This window comes from Cupressus sempervirens, chromosome 10, assembly GCF_028749045.1.
Source record: "Cupressus sempervirens isolate cs-2001-9-10 chromosome 10, ASM2874904v1, whole genome shotgun sequence".
NCBI classification, from domain to species: Eukaryota; Viridiplantae; Streptophyta; class Pinopsida; order Cupressales; family Cupressaceae; genus Cupressus; species Cupressus sempervirens.
The window spans coordinates 848,481,115-848,503,692 of NC_143127.1; positions in this window are offsets into that span (position 1 = coordinate 848,481,115).

A 22,578-nucleotide genomic window follows, 5' to 3' on the forward strand; every position below is an offset into this window, starting at 1 on the left:
CAGGATTTAACTGTGTGATTTTTGAGTCAAACTCGATGACCCATGTTTCATGAGTAGTGATTCAACATGAATCCATCTCTCATGAGAATAAATGGAACACTTAGCACTCATTGGATCTAGGTGATGCTCACAGGGGTGAAGCACCGAGACTTCCCGGGAGGTCACCCATCCCAGTACTACTCCAGCCTGAGCGTGCTTAACTACGAAGTTTCCTCTACAGTTAAACCCAAAGCTTGCAACCCCATTTGCAAAACCTTCACCAAGTGTTGTGCCTTATGAACCATTCACCAAGTGGGGCTTCCTAATGAATGGTTCATAAGGCACAACACTTGGTGAAGGTTTTGCAAATGGGGTTGCAAGCTTTGGGTTTAACTGTAGAGGAAACTTCGTAGTTAAGCACGCTCAGGCTGGAGTAGTACTGGGATGGGTGACCTCCCGGGAAGTCCCGGTGCTTCACCCCTGTGAGCATCACCTAGATCCAATGAGTGCTAAGTGTTCCATTTATTCTCATGAGAGATGGATTCATGTTGAATCACTACTCATGAAACATGGGTCATCGAGTTTGACTCAAAAATCACACAGTTAAATCCTGATATTCACATCACAATTTAATTGTCTTCAATGCCATTAAAAGTAATTTATCTTTGTGAATAATAGAGAAAAATATTTCGGTTTCCTTGTAATATGCTTCTATATGTCCATGTTTTCATTTCATGCAGATTTTGTTGTCTTATTATGATATAATGCTTAATTATTGGATTTATTTAATTAAAAATTTATTTATTTTTTGATCGGTAAACGGCCAAGGCCATGATGTTATATTATTAATAATAAAATAAGTACAATAGCATTCCACCGTTCAAACAGACACTAGTAGGAAAGAACAGGGAAAGAAAACCTCCAGTCTAGCTTGGGACCTCAGTCTTATTTTGTTACAGCATAAAAGGGGCGTACCCCAGTCAAAAAATCCTAATTATACATTACATTGTAAATATTTGTTTACAGTGATAATCAAGTGCATCACTCTATGAAGCCACCAACGCCTTTTGCAAAGGATTCCAATATTTCTTTTTTATTATGCATAGAGACCAAATGCGCTCATCCCTGTCTGACTATCTTGCAATCAAACTAGTTAATAATAAATATTAAGATAGAATTCCATCTAAAGCAAGTCAGTGTACATAAATCCTAATTAAATAACAAAGATAAGACAACAATAGATGCAATTAAGATCTCCTCTATAAATCAAGATCATAAAACTAATTACGCCTAACCAAACAGGACAATAAAGAATGATTAAAAGCCAAAAATTGAGATCATGGCAATTACAAAAACAAAATACAGATTAAGATTCTATGGCTCAATTCTAGCAAGCAAGATTGGAAATATACATCACCAATTCCTTTTTTCCATACTCTAGCCAGCATCGCAAAATTGCATGCCCAACTTTAGATGCCAACACAGAGATGCCTTACTAAATAATAACAATAGCATAATAGGTGTAGAAATCAGATGGCAACAGAGCAATGAAAACATACATCGAAAACCAGCTAAGGATAGAGGCAAACAGTCATGCCATAGCATTAAGTACAATACATTATAAATTCTACTAATTTAGCCACTAACATGCGAGTGAAATGTTTAATACATAGTTAAGGAGAGATATGAGGCAACCATCCCTGTTTATCTCCAAAATTCTGATGAACTGTAGACAAAACAAAGTACCTTCCTTTAAACGAAATCACAGGAACAACCTCCATATTGCCCAAAAAATTCTGATATAGAATTTTAAATCTAAGATGTCAATCCGGAATACTAATGTGAGAAGCAATTTATATACTGTAATACAAACATCCATAAGTGTAAATCAACTAGCTATGAGCATAATCAGAGCTAATGCACTTCATCTAATTGAAGATACATGAATAAACAGCCTACCTTACTTCCATTCGACCTCACCCTATCTCAACTACCTTAAAATGAACCTTTCAAAATCAATAAGAAGATAAATCACACATTTTATGAATACAGAAGAGCCAGAGCTACCCAACAGACATTAATATCTTATATCATTGATATCATAATATGCCTATTTAAAAGTCCATGATTAAAGAGTTTTCATCATCTACATGCGCCTGTAACCCTGAGTATCATACAAAACCAAAATGCTTAAGTACAGCTACAAATGACTAAGCCATATCGATAGAGTCCATTACAAAAACCCTTTAGTAGGGATACATTGGTATCAATACTATTAGCAAAAACCTAGAAATATATCGACATCCGAGAAAACCTTACTTTGGGAATACCATAATCACTTCAGAGATGTCATTAGGGTTTTCCACATGAAAGTTGGGGGGGAACTCGAAACTAGATTTAGCCCGAATAGTCTTCTCTGAATTTGGGGTACATAAACTTAGGGCATCCAAATTGTCAAATACTACCCAAGGATGAATATATGCATTGAAAACACTTAGGTAATTTGTAAGCCAAACCCTATTCTCCTCCTCCACAATGCCCCTCTAGTGCAGAAGAAAATGGATACTTGCCTCCATCTTGGGCCATTCCCTATAAAAGGCTAGGTTCTCACAAATGATCAGTGAAGGGTGGCGGTAGGCAACCTCCAAATTTGGAGACCCCAGTGGAAGCTCCATGTATTTCTCTAGGAGAGGAATCTACAGCTTATCATCAATGCTCCTAACCGCTTGCTCAAGCCCTTTTCTCCAAGTTGGGTCAAAAATATCACAACAAAGCTAGATTATGACTCTGTGCTCTACCCTCGTTCTCGCCATGCATCCAATGAAGGAACCAATTATATCACTATTTGTCCTCCAAGTGAATTTATAGTTAAAGATTCCTTCCCCAATAGCCCTGCTCACAGCAATCTTTGACATATCATCCATCGGCTATAGAATTCTATTCCAACGTTCTGGTTTAACATTACTGCAGAAGGCTATGGTACGAGTTTCCTTAGCATGAAAAACGTAGATATTGGACTCCATTTGCAGATAAGGACATGCCAAACAATGTATGAGGAAAATGACAGCAACGAATCAAACAAAAACAAGCAAAGGGTCTGGAATGCCACTCTGGCATGACCTCATGAAACAATAATGTCATCAAATCGCAACATGAGGAAAACCAAAAAGGAAAATGATGAAGGGGCCCTAGGGACCAAAGTCATGATATCAATGCCATCTTTAGATAAAATAAAAAAAGATGCCACCTATCAATATGATTAGCAGAAAGGGAGACATTCAAAAGCTTCGGTGAGGACCAATCATAGCAACTAACATAGTTGACAACCGAAGCATACATAACCTTCCATAATGGAGGGACATCATAAATAATGAACAACAAGAATAAAGTGAACTCCTAAAAATAGAAGGCTAAATAAACTTGAGAGAGGAAAGAGTTAATCCGATAACTTAGGAGATATACCTAAGACCGGTTATACTTTCTTAACGACCTAGAAATTTACACCATCAGCACCTTTATTAGCTAGTTGATCCACCTTCTAGTTATCTTCACAGAAAATGTGACATTTCTCACTTTCAACAAATCGGTCTAGAAGCTCGAGCACTTCGCCTAATTTAGAGTTGAGGACCCAATTAGGGGTGGTATGTTTCCTGATCGTGTTTAAGATGATCTGCGAGTCACCTTCTATGATAACTTTTGTCACCCCTAATTTATGACATAGATGCAGTCCTTTTTCCAAATCCTCTAATTCAACTAGATTGTTGGAGGTGGGCCGAATAGACATAGCTTTTTTAGCTATCCATTTGCCTGCATCATTGTTAATGATACAACCAATCCCTGTCATACCTAGATTGCCTCTAGCTGCCCTATCAAAGTTGAGATTAAACCATCCCTTCGGAGGCGGAGACCATTTAAAATTTTCCTTGGCTTCCTTACTTTTCTTGAAGTAAACTAGAGGGGAGCTAATCAAGTTAACCCAATTCTTCTTCATAAGACCGTCCCATGTAGAAAAGGATCCTTCCTCTTTCCTAGAATTTCTTAGATGGGAATTAGTTACTTCCACTATACTAGCCTCAATTTTTAAAATTAACTCCTCACACTTTAATTTGGAGTCACAAAAAATGCATCTATTCCTCTCCTTCCAGATTTCCCATGAAATGATTGAAGGGCATATATTCCATAGTTTACTATAGATACCTTTAAACAAATTTGTGGGCCATCCTTTGAGGAGATTCAAGAAAGATTTCAGCAAAGGCGTAGACCACCCCAATCTTATCCTAATCCATTCCCAACATGCTTGAGAAAAAGAACAGCTATATAATAAGTGGTCCACATCTTCGTTGTTCTGTTTACATAACATGCATCTGGATGGGCCTTGAAAGCCAAATTTGCATAACCTGTTTGCCGTTAAAATTATGTTATGGAGAGCAACCCATAAGAAGAATCCTACCTTGGGGAGACAAGCGGCATCCGAACAGAGCTTGAGAGGAATATCTATTTTATTCCATCTTTGTGAATGTAATAGAGCTTTGTAACCATTTCTCACGCTATATTTTTCGTCATTCATTGTTGCCCAAATTAGTTCATCTTTCTTCTCTGATTGCTTGATTTCTTGATCTGACAAAATCTTTTCAAAGGCCTCTATAGCCATAGCATCTGATCCCACCCCTACCAAAGATTTCCAACCCCATCTATATGTTACTTTTGAGGTGATTTTTGTCTTATAGTTACTGACTTTAACACCCCAAAGAGAGACTAATTTATCCTTGAGCTCCTCAGGAAAGGGTCTAGAAACTATAGGAGGGTGTCCATCCCAAGAGTCCTCCCAAAATAAGGCCCCATCTCCCGAATCGACATCCCAGGTGAGAAACTTGCAAATTAAATCACGACACTTCTACATAAAATTCTAGCATTCTGAACCTTTAGGAGGGTTCTTCAATCTAAAAAATGATTGAGGGTCTTCCACATTGAGATATTTATTATATAAAATCTTCGTCCATTTGTGATCTCTTTCTTTAAAAAGACGCCAAATTAATTTAGCTCCTAAGGCTTTGTTTTGCCATTCCAAATTCTTAATCCCAAGACCACCCATGTCCTTGGGTTTACAAATATTTTCCCATTTGATAAGCACCAATTTTTGGTCTCCTTTGCAATCTTTTCCAAGGAAATTCCTAAGCTTGGCTTCAAATTTTAGGCGATTACTTTTAGAGATAGGGAGGTAGGAAAGAGGATAGATAGGAATGGTTGATAAAATAGAACTGATTTTAGTAGTCGTTCCTGCTTTTAAGAGCCATTTATCTTTCTAGCTTCTGATCCTAGCGTCCAATTTTTCAAATGTGTTATGCCATACCTTACTACATTTTGTGCCCTTCTCTAGAGCAATGCCCAAATATTTACAACGAAAGTGACCTTTTTTATAACCCATCAACTTACATATCTAATCTGCTATTTCTTTTTTATTATTTTAAAAATAGATTTCAAATTTGTTCTCATTTACTTTTTGATTGGATGCCACCATATAAGATTTTATGATGGTTTTAAGTCCTAATGCCTCAGAAACTATACTTCTTCTAGGTAGTATAGTGTCATCTGTGTATTGCTGATGCGTGATGTTGGGCATGTTTCTCGCAACAGTAATGCCAAAAAATTTCTGATTATAGTAGGCATCAAACATAGCTCTCCCGAAGGCTTTTGCCATAATGATGAAGAGGGAGGGAGATAACAAGTCTCCTTGTCTAATACCTCTCAAATTTTCAAAGAAACCTTTAGGCATCCCATTAATGAGTACTAGAATTTTTGGAGTAGAAATAAATTTAAAATTGAGGTTGATCCATTGATGGGAGAATCCAAAAGCTTCAAGAACCTTACACAAGAATCGCCAATCAACCATATCATAAGCTTTTTGGATATCCAATTTCATGAACATTCATGGCTCTTTGCTCTTACAAGCAGAATGAATGGTTTCTTGGATTGTGAGAATGCCATCAAGAATGGATCTACCAGGAACAAAACCTGTTTGTTCCTTAGAAATTAACTTTGGAAGGAAACTCTTAAGTCTATTTGCTAGAATCTTGGAGAAGATCTTATAGACAGTGTTACATAGTGCAATAGGCCTAAAGTCCCCCGTAGTCTTGGGCTCATTCCTTTTGGGAATCAACGTAAGAAAGGTATAATTGATTTCTGATAACAGAGCTCCACCATTTCTTGACGCTTCAATGGCTTTCCATAGATCTTCCCCAATAATATCCCAACATTTTTGGAAGAAGAAGACCTAAAAGCCATTAGGACCTAGAGATTTATCCAGGTTCATATTAAAAACAACCGATCTCACCTCTTCCAAAGATATAGGTTTATTTAATATCTTATTATCCTCGGGTGACATTAGTTTGGGCATAAATTTAAGAATTTTATCTTACGCATCTCTATTCAAACCTTTGTAATTATATAATATTTCCTGGAAGTGTGTCACGATGGTGTCCGCAATTTCACTTGGTTTCTCAGTTCGTGAACCCAAGCGGTTTTTAATACTAGTTATTTTACTCTTCAATCTATTATATAGGGTGGAGTTATGAAAAAAATTCATATTTCGATCCCCTTCATCTAGCCACTTTTCTCTAGATTTCTGTCTCCAAAAAATTTCTTCTTTCGATAATATATCCTCCTATTTAGCAAGTAGTTCTTTTTCTAACAAAAAACTTTCATTGTTCATGCCTTTCTTAATTACTTCTAAATTTAAGTTTCTTAGTCTATTTTCTATATCAATTTTTTCTTTAAAAATATTGTTGAAATGTTCTTTGTTCCATCTTAGAATCCGCTCTTTGAGCATCTTCATTTTAGAGACGAAGATAAACATCTTAGAACCTTCAAAATTATCTTGCGCCCACCATTCTCTGATATTCTTGATGAAATTAGAACCTAGGAACCACATTTTTTCACATTTAAATGGGTTCCTAACTGGTTTAATTGGCTCTAAAAATTCTAACCAAACTAGGAAATGATCAAACTCGGCAATTGGCAAAATGGACGAATGAAAATTGAAATTATTAGCATCTAGATCACCTATAATAAAAAAATCTATCCAATTTTTTAGGGATGTATGTGAAATCTTTCCTTCTATTATTCCATGTAAAATTCCCATTATTAGTTGGTATGTCAATCATACTATGCTTATCATACCATATTTTAAAATCTAAAGATGATTGCGAGAGATGTTGAATTCCCCCTACTTTTGTTAGAGCATATGGCTTAGGAAATAATGCACATGATTAGTGGAGGGAAAAAACTAGGTGCAGGGCCTCAATGAGCATATGATAACGCAAAAGACTAGATTATGGGTTTATTAGCCAAGTAAACAATAGGAGTCATGTATTCATGAAGTGATGTTGTAAGATCAATCTGATAATAGATAAGTGATGCCCCTACTTAGGATGCTGAGTAGGGAAACCAAGCTAGTCCAACTGAAAGCATTTGAAATTTTCAAATTTTTCTTTTTCTTCCATTTTAATATTAAGAGGTAAATCGTCATCATTAGTCTGAATTTTTATTCCTAGGTCTATTTTTCTCACCTTTTTACGTTTTAGAATAGACTTTAATAGATCTAAGATGGTATTAAAATCTCCTCCTACCAAAAAGGATCTATCCTTAAAGTTGTTGATAAAAGTACTAATTTCTTCCTAGACAGCTTTTTTCCCCATATGACTAGTCAGGCCATAAACATTAATTAAAATAAACTAAAGATTTGACTTTAGACTCTGGACATTCACACTGATCCAATTGTTACTACACTTTAGACAAACTATGGATACCTTCCTAGGGTTCCAAAAAAATCCTAGATGTCCTAACGCACCTACTAATTCTTGAAAGACGGAGCACCATAAACCTAGCATCTTATCTAACTTCATTCCTTTACCCTTATTTAACTTTGTTTCCTGTACTAAAATGATTTTTGATTCAAAAGATTTAAGGTTTTGTTTTCATAACCTTTTCTTGCTAGGGGCATTTAAGCCCCTAGCATTCCATGTTGTAATTTTCATGCCTCCTTGGAAAGGCACTTCCCCTTCCTGTTATTAAGTAATCGATCAATCTTTTGCTATTCTCTACTAAGCCCATCTGCTTCCCTGAGTTCCTTCAGTGATCTTCTACCTCTTTTACCTTTCATTTTACCATATTTAGGAGAGCTCAGACCTTCTTGATTCATCTGTATCCCGAGATGTTCTAACTCTTTTCCTACACTCTGAGTAATAGAAGTCTTGTTGCTGACATTTCCTTCCATATCTTCATTTTCAAGTTTTCTGATGATCTGATTAATAATATTGGGTTGATATTCAGCTTTGAAGTCTAAACCTTTCATTTTTTCTATACCAATCTCTTTATCTCTTAGTTTTGTATCCATTACATTGTCACTATTCTGAATCTGCCCCTTGGTGTTATCCTTAGCCTCTATATTCAAAAGATCTCGTCTTAAATATTCACATGTGTAGCTGCCACCTCCCAATTTAAGAATTTTTTGGATTAATTCTTCCTTCTGAGCCTCTGAACTATCATCAATATTCTTGAAGAAAAATACCCGAACTAATTCATCAAATAATTGATCAAGGTCCTCATCTTCTAATTTCTGGTTTTCTAATGTTGAATCCATAGTAATTGTTGGATACAATTGTTCAATTGTATGTTGTCTTTGATGTCACACAAATGTCATATCAGTCATCAGATAGGGTCTACCGAGCCCAGAAGGTCAACAAGGCAAAGGACATTGTCTACCGAGTTCAGAAGGTCAGCAAGGCAATAGATAGTTCTTACCGAGCTCACTCGATCATCATAAAACAGTTCTTATCGAGCTCACTCGGTCATCATAGGAAATGTAGTAGAAACAGTTCTTACCGAGCTCACTCAGTCATCAAAGGGAATATGGCAGAAGCAATTCTTATCGAGCTCTCATGAAGGAATTCAATTCTTACAGAGTAAACTCAGTAGCCAAAGGATTTTATGAATATTGCAATGTTAATTGAGTCAAGAAGGTTAACTTGGGAAATTTTTGGAAGCAGTATTTACCGAGCATGGTCGACCAGTAAAGGATTTCATTATTTTATGAAATAACATTTATTTATTTAGAGTAATATTTGTAGCCGACTGATGTATGGTTTATTGGTAAATGAAACATGTAAATGGGTCGACTTGACAATCTAAATGGTATAAGTAAGAGGTCAAGTTGTGAATTCTAAGGGAAGTGTAAGTATGTGGAATTAATGAAATATGAGGACTGATTATTGTGGAAGGAAATTTTAAGAATGATCAGAGATCATTGAGGAGCAGTAGAGCCATATTTGATCAAGGAGGATCTAATGATGTTGAATAGAGACCTATAGCCAACAAATTTAGTTGCATCATGTTCAGGTCAATTCATTGTTGTTTTCTAACCATTGTAACAGTGATTTCAAATCTCTTAACAGAGTTGGTTTAGCAACCATTTTGTAAATCTTCTAACAAGGTGACAGTTCAGTTGAATTGTTCTAAAGACCAGAGTCACACCTAACAGTGTGTATTGTAATCTTTAACAGGGTTGGCTCCTAATAGGGCTCACTTCAGAAAAGTGAAAAATTGGTGACTATTTACTTGGTGGTTTTTCTCATATTGGGTTTTCGCATTAAATCTGGTGTCTCTTGTATTCATTTTGTTTTTAATTGCATGCATATTTTCTTGAAGATAAGTAACAGTTTAATTTACCGAGTTACAACATTTTTGTTATGTTTACCGAGTATCAACAGTAACTAGATCTTTAAGACATCTAAGGGATTTGTGGATTGATTTTTGTAAGTAACTAATTCACCTCCCCTCTCAGTTACTCTACCTTTAATTCCAACAATTGGTATTAGAGCTTTTGGTGCTTATAGGAAAAGATTTCAAGGATCTAAGCTAAAGATCAGGATGTCTTACAAAATGGAAATTCCAAGACTTAACAGGGACAACTTCTCAACATGGCAAGGATTGATGAGGCTTCATCTGGATTCTATTGGTGATACAGGGCTAAAGTACTTCGATGAAAAATATGAAGAACCTTCTGGTACATTATTTGTCAATGATATTGTTGAAAAGAAGACTCACAACAACATGATGATAGATATAGCATCTGCTCTGAGTTATGAAGAATTTGATGACGTCAAGGATTGTAAAACTACCTTTGAAATGTGGAACAAGCTGAAAGAGATCTATGGAGGAGATGATAATGTGAGAAGAGCCAAAGCAGAAAGTTTGAGAGGACAATTTGATCAAATGAGGATGAGAGAGGATGAAGACATTGCAAAGTATGTTGAAAGAGTTAAAGCATGTGTTAGTGCAATCAAAGCATCTGAAGGAGATATCAATGATGAGACAGTTATAAGTAAAGTTCTTAGAACTCTACTTCCCATTTATGCAATCAGAGTCTCTGCAATTCAAGAAAGAAGATGTGAGGCAAATCATAAAATAAATTTAGAGGCCATAGTTGGAAGATTGACTGCATTTGAGCTAGACAACTATGACAATTATGTTCCAGCTGTCAAGAACATTAAATCAGCATTTGAAGCCAAGCTTTCACTCAAAGAAAAAGGGAAAAAGATAAAGGATCCACAATCAGATAGTGATGAAGAATCAGAACAAAGTTCAGATAGTGATCTTGAGGTGGTTGAAGCTTTACTAGCAAGAAAATATTCAAGAGGCAAAGGGAAATACAAAGGTAAGGTTCCTCTAATCTACTTTTTTTGTGAAGAAATTGGACATATTACAGCTAGGTACCCAAATAAGTAGAACAAAGATGAGAAGAAAGGTCACAAGTACAATGGCAAGAAAGACTTCAAATCATTCAAGGATAAACGTAAGAAAACATGTTTTATGGCTAAAGATTCTAATGATTCCGATGATGAAGAAAAAGATGAAATTGTCTGCATTGTTGTGAAAGATGAATCTGATAATGATGAAGAAATGACACTTATTTCTCATATGAGCAGAAATGATACATGGATCATAGACAGTGGTTGTTCTCATCACATGACTAGTGATAAAACTAAGTTTGAATACTTTGAAGACTATGATGGTGGTAGTGTAAGATTCGGTAACAATGAACCTTGTTGTATAAAAGGAAAATGAAGAATCTCACTAACCAAGGAACTTGTATGTGATAATGCATAATAGGTAGAGGGACTAAAGCATAATTTGTTCAGCGTGGCACAGCTACTCAATAATGGATTCAAAGTAGAATTTATGCATGGAAAAGCAAGATTGCTGGATGGAAAAGGAAAGCTGATAAGATCAGGCACTCAAACAAAAGGTAACTTATTTTATCTTGAACTTGGTGAATATTCATGTTTCATTGCTCAAATTGAAGAAAGTTGGTTATGGCATAAGAGGTTATGTCATGCAAACTTTGACAACTTGATAAAGATCAGTAAATCCAGGAAAGTAAGAGGTATTCCTAACATAAAAACACCTGAGGTTGGTCTATGCAAGAATTGTCAAATTGGTAAAATGAGAAAGACTAGTTTTAAAAGCAAGAACTATCAGAAATTGTGCATACTGATTTGTGTGGACCTATTGGCATTGAAAGTTGTACTGGTGAAAAAATCTTCATTCTATTTGTTGATGATTATTCAAGAATGATGAATGTCATGTACCTAATAGAGAAATCAGAAGCATTTGAAAAGTTCAAATGGTATTTGGCCAGAGTAGAAAAGGAAATAGGCAAAAGACTAAAATGCTTAAGGTCTGACTGAGGTGGTGAATTCATTTCACATGAGTTTAATAACTTTTGCATTGAAAGGGGAATCAAAAGACAAGTTTCAGCACCTGGAACTCCTAAACAAAATGGAATAGAAGAAAGAAGGAACAAATCTATCATGGATTGTGTAAGAACCTTAATGATTGAGAAAGACATTATTATCAAATACTAGAAGGAAGCTATCAGCACTGCAGTTCATACCTTGAACCGAGTATAGCTGGAAAAGGACTCATTCAAAACACCCTATGAGTTGTGGTATGGCTAAAAACCAAATGTAAGTTATCTAAAAGTATTTGGAAGTAAATGTTACATTTTGAAAGAATCTAGAAAAGGTAAATTTGATGTAAAAAGTGATGAAGAAATATTTTTGGGATACTCTTGCAAAAGCAAAGCATACAAATATTTGAACTTATCTACTCACAAAGTCATAGAAAGTGCACATGTGAAAGTTGATGAGTTTGCAGAAAGAACAAAAGAAGAAAGCAAAAAGGAACCTGAAGACTACAGAAGATTTGTTTACATGGAACCTGATACACTGCCAAGTATACCTATTAATCAGGAATCCTCAACTCCAAAGTCTTCATTAACCGAGTCACAAGAAGCTCAAACCGAGTCAGTACCTACCAAGCTGCAAGAACTCGAGTTGCAAATAGAAGGTACTGAGATAGCATCTATCGAGCCTAAGCAACTAGAATCAGAACCATAAATTGAGACACAGAATGATAACAATGCAAGTCACTCAGAAGGCAAGGAGCCCGTGTTAGTCAAGTATGTCAGAAAGCATCATGCACCAGATCAAATCATTGGAGATAAATCATAAGGAACAATGACAAGAAGTAATTTGAAAGGCACTTATTTACTTGCTGATTTTGAACTTAGAAATGTCAAAGATGCACTAGACAATGAAAGTTGGATTGAAGCTATGAATGAAGAGATAGAACAGATAGAGAAAAACAAAACATAGACTCTTGTACCTAGACCCAAAGACAAAAATGTGATTGGAACAAAGTGGGTATTCAGAAACAAACTAAATGAAGATGGTAAGGTATCAAGGAACAAAGCTAACCTGGTATACAAAGGATACTCTTAAAAAGAAGGTGTAGACTATGGAGAAAATTTTTCTCTTGTTGCAAGATTGGAAGGTGTCAGAACCTTACTTGCATATGCTACATTCAAAGGATTCAAAGTTTATCAGATGGATGTCAAGTCAGCATTTCCCAATGGCATATTGAATGAAGAGGTTTACATTGAACAGCCTGAAAGTTTTGTTGATCCAGACAAGAAGGACATGGTCTGCAAATTGCATAAAGTATTATATGGTCTGAAACAAGCCCCTAGAGCATGGTATGAAACATTGCATAACTATCTTATTCATATTAGTTTTCAAAGAACTAATGACAACAATAGTTTGTAAATAAAGGAAGGATCAGATAATAAGATTGTTTTGGAAAAAATATTTGTAGATGATACTTTGTTCATAGGAAATGATGATCTTTGCAAAGAATTTTCAGAACAAATGAACAAGGAATTTGAAATGTCAATATCTGGTGAAATCAAATTTTTCGTTGGTCTTCAAATTCAATAGAATAAGAATGGCATCTACATCAATCAATCTAAATACATCAAGGAGATACTGAAAAAGTTCGGTATGGAAGACTGCAAACTAGTTGGGACTCCTATGTGTGTTGGATTAAAACTAACCAAGGATGATGAATCAAAGGAAGTGGATCAGACATTGTATAGATCTATGATTGGAAAGTTGCAATATGTAGTTTACACAAGACCAGACATTTCCCTTGCAGTAGGAATTGTAGCAAGATTCTCAGCAAAACCAAAAGAAAATCACATGATGGCAATCAAGAGGATCATGAGATACTTAAAAGGAACTGAAGAATATGGATTATGGTATAAACTTGGAGGAAAACTAGATTTAGAGGTGTTCACTAATGCAGATTGGGCAGGAAATATTGATGACAGAAAGAGCACAAGTGGAGGAGCTTTCTTTCTTGGAAAAAGGTTGGTTTCTTGGACAAGCAAAAAGCAGAATTGTACGTCTCAATCCACAACAGAGGCTGAAATTGTTGCAACAGTAGTAAATTGCTCAAACATTGTGTGGTTCAAATAATTTTTGGAAGGTATGAAGCAAGAAATCAAAGAACCTATTGTTATGTTTTGTGATAACACAAGTGCAATTAACATCTCCAAGAATCTAGTGATGCATTCAAAAACCAAGCATATTTCCATAAAGTATCATTTTTTTAGAGAATTGGTGCAAGAAAAAGAAATAAGATTGGAATATGTACATACAAAGGAACAAATTACTGACATATTCACAAAGCCTTTACCTAAGGATGCATTCTTGTATCTAAGAGGTAAGTTAGGGGTCATTCCCCTATTTGAAGCTCACTAAAATACAGTTCTAGTGATGCATCAATAGAAACATAATTGAAGAACTATCAGTTGATGCAGCAAACAATTGAAGACATTGCATATGAATTAGTACATCAGGTACAATTCTATTTAGTTATTTTGAGTTGTCTTTGGCATATGTTGTCAAAGAGGGATAGTATACTATCATATCTTTCTCAAATTTCCAAAATAATAAGAGTTTGTGCAAGAGGGAGAGATTATTATGAAAGAGGGAGTTTGCTATATTTGAAAAAGAAAGTGAAGTATTCTGTCAATAAAATACTTGTTTTCAAATTTCATTATGCTATGACATGTTGTGTTTCCATCAATGCCAAAGAGGGAGATTGTTGGATACATTTGTTCAATTGTGTGTTGTCTTTGATGTCACACAAATGTCATATCAGTCATCAGATAGAGTCTACCGAGCTCAAAAGGTCAGCAAGGCAAAGGATAGTTTCTACCGAGCTCGGAAGGTCAGCAAGGCAATAGACAATTTTTACCAAGCTCACTCGATCATCATAAGAAATGTGGTAGAAACAGTTCTTACCAAGCTCACTCGGTCATCATAGGAAATGTGGCAGAAATAGTTCTTACCAAGCTCACTCGATCATCAAAGGGAATATGGCAGAAGCAATTCTTACCGAGCTCTCATGAAGGAATTCAGTTCTTATCGAGTAAACTTGGTAGCCAAAGGATTTTATGGATATTGCAATGTTAACCAAGTCAAGAAGGTTAACTTAGGAAATTTCTGGAAGCAGTATTTATCGAGCAGGGTCAGCCAGTAAAGGATTTCATTGTTTTATGAAATAACATTTATTTGTTTAGAGTAATATCTGTAGCCGACAAATGTATGGTTTATTGGTAAATGAAACATGTAAATGGGCCAACTTGACAATCTAAATGGCATAAGTAAGAGGTCAAGTTGCAAATTCTAAGGAAAGTGGAAGTATGTGGAATTAATGAAATATGAGGATTCATTATTGTGGAAGTGAATTTGAAGAATGATCAGAGATCATTGAGGAGCAACAGAGCCATATTTGATCAAGGAGGATCTAATGATGCTAAACAGAGACCTGTAGCCAGCAAATTCAGTTGCATCATGTTCAAGTCAATTCATTGTTACTTTCTAACCATTGTAACAGCGATTTCAAATCTCTTAACAAGTTTGGTTTAATAGCCATTTTGTAAATCCTCTAACAAGGTGATAGTTCAATTGAATTGTTCTAAAGACCTCTAGCAAGGCCACTCCTAACAGGGTGATTAAATCCTCTAATAAGGTCACACCTAACAGTGTGTATTGTAACCTTTAATAGGTTTGGCTCCTAACAGGGCTCACTTCAGAAAAGTGAAAAATTGGTGACTAGTTACTTGGTGGTTTTTTCCATATTGGGTTTCCACATTAAATCCGGTGTCTCTTGTGTTCATTTTGTTTTCAATTGCATGCATGTTTTCTTGAAGATAAGTAACAATTTAATTTATCGAGTTACATCATTTTTGTTATGTTTACCAAGTATCAACAGTAACTAGATCTTTAAGACATCTAAGGGATCTGTGGATTAATTTTTGCAACTGATTCACCCCCCCCTCTCAGTTACTCTACCTTTAATTCCAACAAGTAATATCCTTATTAAGGAATTTTTTCACTTCTTTTAACACAAAACCTTCTACTTTCTTTGCATTGCAATCCACTGCTTTTTGGTTGACTACTAGAGTAAATTGTGAACTATTCGAAGCTGATGGAGTCTGCCAAAACTTGGAAGATTTGATAGCATCCTCTTTGCTCAGAGTTATTTCTCTAGCAGCCTACCTCTGACACTACTCCATTTTAAGTACTTCCTCTATGGGTTTGAGAGTTTCATCTTTATTTTCTTTTGATCCAAATAATAATAAGTTCTCTAAATCCTCTATGTTGTCTTTATCAGAATCCCCCGATGCCTTATTTTGTTGAGATAATGGTAACCTTCTGTCTTGATTTTTCACCTATAAGATTATCATGCTTATCCAAAGAGATTTTTCTATGAGAGATGTTCACTTCCTACTATTTAGTATCAATAGAACTAGACAAGCTTTGATCCCTTTCGCTGGAAGCTGATTGATCTTGAACCAATTATGGATGAATCCCACTAATTTCCATAACTTTACCTTCTTCTGATGATGTCCCTTGCCCTAAGATGTTCTTTGAAACTCTTTTTTTTCCTTTAGTTCTTTGTTTTACTTTAGCATTGTTACCTTGTGAAAATTTTGGACTTCTCATACGGTTGGCCACTATAATAAATTTGAGTCTTCCCTTTGTTTTTTAATTATCTTTATTGACATTGCTTTCTCTACATCGAAGATCTGTTTGATTCTTACTTTTTTCCAAACATGATGAAGAGGTGTTCAGATCGAGTGACCTTTTCCTCCAATTCTTTTTCTAGGCTCTTATCTTTGGGAACTTGCTGAGAAAGTCTGAAGTCATAGGTAGAGATTTGAAACTGTTGTTCTTGCTCCCATCTATCTTTATAATTTCTGATATTTCCCCCTCAAATAATTGCAGATTTAAATCATAAGATGCTTTTTTTGTAATCACTTTCCTATGCCCTTGAAGTGGTTGATTAAACTTTGTTCTAATGAGCAGTTTAACATTGTTGTAATACTGAAAGGAGGAATCTACTCCTATTAGATCGTCTATTTGATTCAGCTCAAGTGGTAAGGATTGAATATGGACCCAAATTAGACACATAATATCTAATCTTTCTATACTAAAATTTGGATGCCATTCTATAAATTTAACCATATAGCCATTGAAAAAAGACTCAGATACATAGATAAATTCTTTTTTAATGGATTCATCCTTACAATGTAAGTATAAAACTTTATCCAATAAGTAAGAGATACTTACCTATTCCTCACAATTTTCTGCTAACTAGTTTGAGAGAAAGAACAAATCATCTTAGGGGCCCCTCCATACTGTGAAGATTCCAACTTTTTGACATACATTCCATATGTCTTCAATTTCCTCATCGTATAAAAAGATGGAATTATCTTCACTTTTTGGAGAATTTTGAGACCCTAGATTTCCCTTAGGGTTTAAAGCATCCACATGAGCTCCGACCACCGAACATCGGTGTAGAGGGATATAAGAACACGGCTAAGAATTGATCAAGGAAGAGACAAAACATGGGCTAATAAAGTGGCACGAAGCAGATGATGCTAGTCTATCAACCTTTAATGGATGAAGAGAGGGTTTACATATATTGGGATGCGCATATTTTGTCAAATTAAAAACCCAAAAATTGATTGTCTAAACTTTTGATAGTGAAAAACTGAGAATGATGGTTACCTAAAAAACTTGATACAATGTGGGTGGATTCAACCTATGAAATTTTTGGAAATACTGCCCAACCACTTGGAACATTTTTCTGTGCAAGTGCTTTATGGTGAAAATGTCGGTTGTGACTATCTTTCTCACCTAGATTTTCCAGAATGGAAAATTTGTTCAAAGTTTTGATGGCATAATCCGAATGGTATGCGTCTAGATTGCTTGCCGAAGAGGGTCTAAACCACTACTTCACGGAAGGCTTTGGCTTTCTACCTGCAATTTGATTCATTCTAGAGTTTGTTTTTTTTGAAATGATGATTGATTGTCTGCCCTACTTTTTTCGCATTTTTTAATTTTTCCATTTTTTTTCTTCTTTTCCCATGAGCCTAATTAATTAAAAAATTATCGTAATATAATTATTAATTATTAATTATTAAAGTATATCTTCATTGAATTATTAAACGCTGATCATTATGTAATATATTAGGTTAAAGACTGTTAATTATGATTGGTTTAGAAATCAATTAAATAAAAAATAAAGGGCATCTGAATTAAATACATAATTAATTTATTTGTCTTTTGGCTTTTGCTAATGGCTTCTTTGTCATCTTTGGAGTTGAAAGGCTTTTCATTCTAGCTATATCTTGGATTTTGGTCTTGGGTTTGAGGGGAGAGTTTTATTGTGGAATTTTGATGGGGAGTTTGTTTTTAGATTTTATGATAATTGAAATGGTAAAAATTGTGGATGTTTGGTGAATAGTGTTGGATCATAAGCTTTGATCTTGATTGTTTCTACATAACAAGGTTCAAATTACTTTTAGTTGTTGATAGATGCTCTCTTCTTCCTCTATTCACTACTACATATTAAATAATTTTGTGATGGCTATGTGTTGCAATTGTGATACTAGTGCTGCAACAATCTCATCATAGTTGCCATAGTTGCATTTTGTTGTCATAATTGCAACACACCCAAGCGTCGCAAATTAGCTATGCAACTGCTTACATGTGTCATCACACATTTTGGCCAACATCAACCATTGCGTTGCAATATCCATGACCACTTGTTGAAGCTTTCCACAAAATTGTCATCATTTGCACAACACGAATGTGGGAAATGAGCATCATAAAAATATATTGCAACTATAATGTGTGGAAGCTTTCCATGGCGGTGTCGTTGTTTGCACAGCAATGTCATGGGATTATCGTTGTTTGCAAAGCAAGTGTGACTATTAGATGTGGAAAATTCTCATGGAAGTGTCATCGTTTGCACAACATAGTCATGGGAATCGGGCGCCACAATATATAAACAAGTGTCGCAATTGCGACATTTGCATATGGAAGATTCCAATAGCATTTTTGTTTGTACAACACGATCATGGGAATCAGGCATCACAATATAAAGTTGAGTGTCGCAATTGTCACGATAACTACATGGTCTTTGATAGAGTCATCACCTTCTAAAGATCACCTTTGAGATGCCAAGCTTAAATGCGACACAGATAGCTCTCTACCATTAGTCTTTGATCCTCCCTGCAATGGCTAGAATTTGATAGTCAAGAGTAGATGAATCCAGTCTCTTGAATGCTAGCCATTGTAGGGGGATCAAAGACTAACGATAAATACCTATCTATATCACATTCAATCCAGGTGTATTAAATGTGACCTTCAAGAAGGAAAAAGCTCTATCAAAGACCATAATATTGTTGAAAACAATTGATTAATTTGGTATTTTCTTTGATGTTATACAAAATGTTATATCATTGCTAGTCAGTGTATGTGGAACTCACTTGGGCAATGAAGATAGTTTCTTATGTCTGCTGAGCATTCTAGAGTTTGCCAAAAGTCAGTGTCTACCGAGTTCACTCGGACGTCAAAGGAAAGTTCACAGAAGTTGAGTGTTAACCAAGCTCACTTGATTAATGAAGGAAATATTGGATGGAACTAGTGTTAACTAAGTTCACTCGGTTACCAAAGGAACTTTGTGAATATGCAATGTTAACTGAGTTCACTTGGTTAAACTAGGAAAATCATTTTTGAGTTAGTGCCTACCAAGTAGGGTTGGCTAATGAAGGATTTTCTTATTTTGGCATATTGAGTTCAATTGATTTTTTTGTTGGTTCTAGCCAACTGAGGAGATGAATATTAAGTATTCTAACTTGTATTCAAGCCAACTTGACAATGTATAAGATATAAATATAAGTTCAAGTTGAGGATTGAATGTGTGGAACATAACAAAAGATTTGAGGATGCTTAGAGGAAGCGAATCAGAAGGATAAGTATAATATCCTTGTTGAGCTGCAAAGATACATTCGATTAGAAAGGATCAAGTATACAAGTCAAAATTGAGATCTATAATCAGCAATTTAGTTGCATTAGAAATTGGGTCATCTCATTGTTACTCTCTAACCATTGTAGCAATGATCTAAATCTCTTAACAGAGTTGGTTTAATAGCTATTTGTAAATCCTCTAACGAGGTGGCATTTATATTTGAAGTGTCATAAAGACCTATAACAAGGCCACTCCTAAAAGGGTGATCAAATCCTCTAACAAAGTCATACCTAACAGTGTGTTTTATAACCTTTAATAGGGTTGGCTCCTAATAGGGCTCACTTTAGAAGAGTGAAAATCAGTAACTAGTTGCAATTGGTGGTTTTTCCCAAATTGATTTTTTATATTAAATCTTTGTGTCACTTGTGTTCATGCTATTTCTTTTATGTGTATGCAACTAAGTTAAAATTAAATCACATTAAGATAAGTATATTCAATTATTGCCGAGTTAAAGTTGATTATTAGTGTTTTTCAAGTTATAGCATTTGCTAGCATAAATCGAGTGCATGTGTGTTTGTCGAGTAACAACAGAATATGGTTTAATCGGAGTTTATGTTTTGATTTGTATTGACATCTAAGGGATCTGAGATTTATTTTTGTAGTAATTGATTCACCCCTTCCCTCTCAGTTATTCCTCTTATATTTCCGACTAATGCATCACCCAAATTACATCAATTTTTGTAAGCATCCACAACCACAACCAAATTTGAGATTTTTTTATTTTCAATCAATGGAAATGAAAATATAACAAAGTTTACTTATCTAGCTACTGGCAATAGTAACTCTCTAGTACTCACAGATCTTGACTTAATATTCTACAAAAATGTTATGTGGCTAGACAGATTTCTTTTGCTCTTTTATACTTGACTTTTGATGAGCTAAAAGTGTGTCATTACTCTTTCTCTAGAAACATGTCGCTACATGTCTATCCTAGCTCACCTTTTCATCTTTCTTTGCTTTAGTTGCTATCCTTTAGTATATGGTTAGTGGTTAGATTTAAGACTTTGAAAAAAAGTTGTTATAAGCCACTTCACTATTTTCAAGATTGATCAATGTAATTTCTATTTTGTAATCGATTACATTTAAAAACCATATCATGTAGAAGATATCTTTATCTATCATGTTTTCTGAAAGCATTGTAATAAAAAAAGATACTAAGTTAATTTTATGAAATACTCGAGTTATATTTTAAATTGATCGGCTATAGAAGGCAAGGCCCAATCTACAGTCATGGATTGGATATATATAATGTTTATTGTGAGAGGTATGAATTATGTGAGCTCAATTGTTTTCATAAGCGTGGTTTTATTTTTTAAAGTGTTGTATGTGTTTGATCATTGTTCCTTTGGATTCATAAGGTTAGTGAAGCTAAAAGTAAGATACTTAGTCTATTTTTTGATCAAAGAGACATTATGGTTCAATCTAACAATGATTTAGGAGATTGTAAATCAAAAGTTAAAAAATTAAATTTTGATGCAACAAGAAGTAGGATTCTAGAATTAGGTATAAAATCCAATCTAAAACAAGAATGTGGTCATGCTAAACAAGTCTATATATTGTGCTTTTGGTAATGCCAAGTCTGTTTTAAAATTTCAGTTCATAATTTTATCAAATCCTATGGATGAATATATTATATGTAGAAATGATCTATATCATGATATAATGAACTATAAATGAACCTAGAAGAATCAATTGGGATGATTATTATAGTTCTATGTCTTTGCCAGTTCTAATACCAAGAAACCATTAAGAATTTTATGACAGTGATTAGTTGTTGATCTTGTGGTGTCTCACCCCTACCGTTCTTCACATCATTTTCTTCCAAAACAAGATAAAATTTTCTTCATATTTAACATAATCACCTTGGAAAAAAGGTTAATCTATTTTATTTTTTAATGGCATTCTCTCTAATTTTACCTTTTGCCCAAATCTCTCTCAATGGGAGCATGAGATCTAGCACTGGTAAAAATTGGACTAGAATGTGGAAATATAAAGTTTTGTCCTTACTATACAATGTGGAAGGTGTGCTAAGACATTTTCTAAATGTCTTCATCACATCAATCCATCTGATCTAATCTTCCTAGATGACTAAAGGTGGTATCATGCAAGTAAGAGAAAAGTAAAACTATTGAGATCATAGAGAGACTAACCTTGACTAGTTGAAAAGTAGAGTGGAGAAAAGTTAAAACTTCCAAACTTTTATGAGCAAAGTCAAATGAAACCTATGAATTTTGGAAGGGTTCTAAAATCCTAATTTGTACTACATTTTCTTTCTTTATATATATAGGGAACATGTACAAGAAAAATAACACCTATGAATTTTTGAAGGGTTCTAAAATCCTAATTTGTTCTACATTTTCTTTTCTAGACTTTGTTGGAGAATTCAACAATGGTTCACATTAATATCATTAGTTATTATAAGAATACAAAAATACATAGCAATGCAAATGGATGTAAATTGGGAGTCCATTCTAGTCACACAAGGCTTGGATTTGTAGAAGCATAGAGGAAGTGGTCACACGAGGTCAAACAATACTAACAATATAAGAAGCTAAAGAGAAGAGACATTCAATATGAGGATTAATGGAGAAAAGAGACAAAACCAATAATTTTAACTTAAATTCAAAGGCAAAGAAGAGAGTGCAAAAAAGAGATCAAGATGTCAAGTACCTTGAACACTGCACCAAAACCTTGTTGTCATAGTTTACAACTTGGATGAAAGTTCTTAGTAGGATCTTTGAGCACATGATATGGGTATCTTGTGACTTGCTTCTCAAGATAATAGAATCCTGCAAGAATGTAATTTTAATA